Source organism: Carcharodon carcharias (genome assembly GCF_017639515.1).
Source record: "Carcharodon carcharias isolate sCarCar2 chromosome 40 unlocalized genomic scaffold, sCarCar2.pri SUPER_40_unloc_8, whole genome shotgun sequence".
NCBI classification, from domain to species: domain Eukaryota; kingdom Metazoa; phylum Chordata; class Chondrichthyes; order Lamniformes; family Lamnidae; genus Carcharodon; species Carcharodon carcharias.
The window spans coordinates 66800-69357 of record NW_024470862.1 but is presented as its reverse complement, the minus strand read 5'-3'; the positions used below and the strand labels follow the sequence as shown (position 1 = coordinate 69357).

Here is a 2558-nt window from a genome sequence, read left to right as displayed (position 1 = left end):
GAGTGTTTGATGGGGACCGTGGTGAGGGGGCTTTACTCTGTATCTGACCCCGCGCTGTACCTGTCCTGGGAGTGTTTGATGGGGACAGTGTAGAGGGAGATTTACTCTGTATCTAACTCTGTGCTGTACCTGTCCTTGGAGTGTTTGATGGGGACGGTGTAGAGGGAGTTTAACTCTGTACCTATGCCTGGCCTGTACCTGTCCTGGGAGTGTTTGATGTGGACAGTGTAGAGGGAGATTTACTCTGTATCTAACCCCATGTTGTACCTGTCCTGGGAGTGTTTGATGGGGACGGTGAAGAGGGCGCTTTACTCTGTATCTAACCCCGTGCTGTACCTGTCCTGGGAGTGTTTGGCGGGGACAGTGTAGAGAGCTTTACTCTGTATCTAACCCCGTGCTGTACCTGTCCTGGGAGTGTTTGATGTGGACAGTGTAGAGGGAGCTTGACTCTGTATTTAACCCCGTGCTGTACCTGTCCTGGGGAGTGTTTGAGTCTCTCTCTCTCTGGCCTCTCCCCTCAGATCGTTAACCTGAAGAAGACACTGAAGGCCAGCGGCGGTGCCCCCCAGGAGTCGGAGCAGCACGTGATGGAGAACCGGGAACCTGCGGCACCTCAGGACCAGCGTCTGTCCACCAAGAAGGCCTCCAAGGTGAAAGGGTGAGTGGTAGATGTCACAACCCCAAGGGGGGTGGGGGGGTTGCCCCTTCGGCTCCTCGTCTCCCATTCCGGCCCCTTGGCACAAAGCCCCTGCACGGTGCCCGGCTCATTTCGCTTTGTGCCTCCTTTCTGGTGACCCCCACCCCAGGCTCGAGAGGGGCTGAATGGCCTCCTCCTGTTCCTGTGTAACAGGCTCGAGAGGGGCTGAATGGGCCTCCTCCTGTTCCTGTGTAACAGGCTCGAGAGGGGTTGAATGGGGCCTCCTCCTGTTCCTGTGTAACAGACTCGAGAGGGGCTGAGTGGGCCTCCTCCTGTTCCTGTGTAACAGGCTCGAGAGGGGCTGAATGGCCTCCTCCTGTCCCTGTGTAACAGTCTCTCAAGAGGGGCTGAATGGGCTCCTCCTGTTCCTGTGTAACAGGCTCAAGAGGGACTGAATGAGTCTCCTCCTGTTCCTGTGTAACAGTCTCGAGAGGGGCTGAATGGTCCTCCTCCTGTTCCTGTGTAACAGGCTCGAGAGGGGCTGAATGGCCTCCTCCTGTTCCTGTGTAACAGTCTCTCGAGAGGGGCTGAATGGGCCTCCTCCTGTTCCTGTGTAACAGGCTCGAGAGGGGCTGAATGGGGCCTCCTCCTGATCCTGTGTAACAGGCTCTCGAGAGGGGCTGAATGGACCTCCTCCTGTTCCTGTGTAAGTCTTGAGAGGAGCTGAATGGGCCTCCTCCTGTTCCTGTGTAACAGACTCGAGAGGGGCTGAATGGGCCTCTTCCTGTTCCTCTGTAACAGGCTCGAGAGGGGCCTGAATGGGACTCCCCCTGTTCAGTGCACGGGGGTTAATAACTGGATCTCTCTGTTCCTCTTTCAGACTCCGAGGCAGTGGGAAGATCTGGTCCAAGTCAAATTAATTTCTCATTTTCTAATCAGTGCTTTTCCACTTGCTGTCTCACTTCCTGTACCCCTCTCGCTGTCTCTCTCTCTCTCTCTCTCTCTCTCTCTTCCCCCTCCTCCCCCACCATTTCTCTCTGCCTCTCCCCTCCCTCCCTCCCCCCTTGATCTTTCCCAATGTGTGGACCCTGCCTGAACAGCTAGTCAGCTGGGGCAGGCGGCGTGTGTGTGTATGTGTGTGTGTGTGTGTGTGTGTGTGTGTGAACTGTGACGGGGAACCCTGCCTGGAGACCAGGAGGGAGAGCACCCCAGACTGAGGACACCGCGTATATTGACGCTCTGGCGGTACTGCCCTGAGAACAGGGACTGAATACCCCTCTGCACCTGGAGTCAGAGTCAGAGTCTGCACTCCGCGCTTGTCGAAGTGTGAATATTCGCAGGTTGAAATTCCCTATCTCTCTCTCTCTCTCTCTCTCTCTCTCAGAATCAAAACATTAAATATTTTAGAGCTTCAATGAATTCTAAGCATTCTCTTCTCTTCTCTATGTCCGTGTATATCTGAGAGTAATGGAGAGGGAGCTCTGTATTGTACCTGTCCCTGGGAGTGCTCGATGCTAACACTGGGTATAAAGTGGGGAGGGGGTTACACTGTCAGGGTAATGTAGAGGGAGCTCTGTATTGTACCTGTCCCTGGGAGTGCTCGATGCTGACACTGGGTATAAAGTGGGGAGGGGGTTACACTGTCAGGGTAATGTAGAGAGAGCTCTGTATTGTACCTGTCCCTGGGAGTGCTCGATGCTGACACTGGGTATAAAGTGGTTGGGACTATAGGAGGGTTATCATGCTCTCCCTATGTCGGATTTCCCATTCACAGAGGGAGCTCTGTATTGTAACCTGTCCCTGGGACTATAGGAGGGTTATCATGCTCCCCCTTTGTCAGATTCCCCATTTACAGAGGGAGCTCTGTATTGTACCTGTCCCTGGGACTATAGGAGGGTTATCATGCTCTCCCTTTGTCAGA

The 2558-nt window shown here is 54.4% G+C and overlaps 1 long non-coding RNA gene across 1 annotated transcript; it reads left to right on the top strand.

Annotated features, from left to right (window-relative positions):
* Nucleotides 1-519: 519 nt before the first annotated feature.
* Nucleotides 520-2052, top strand: LOC121275059. Its single transcript, XR_005942351.1, has 2 exons — nucleotides 520-658; nucleotides 1518-2052. It is a non-coding gene; the product is annotated as an uncharacterized LOC121275059 (long non-coding RNA).
* The last annotated feature ends 506 nt before the right edge of the window (nucleotides 2053-2558 follow it).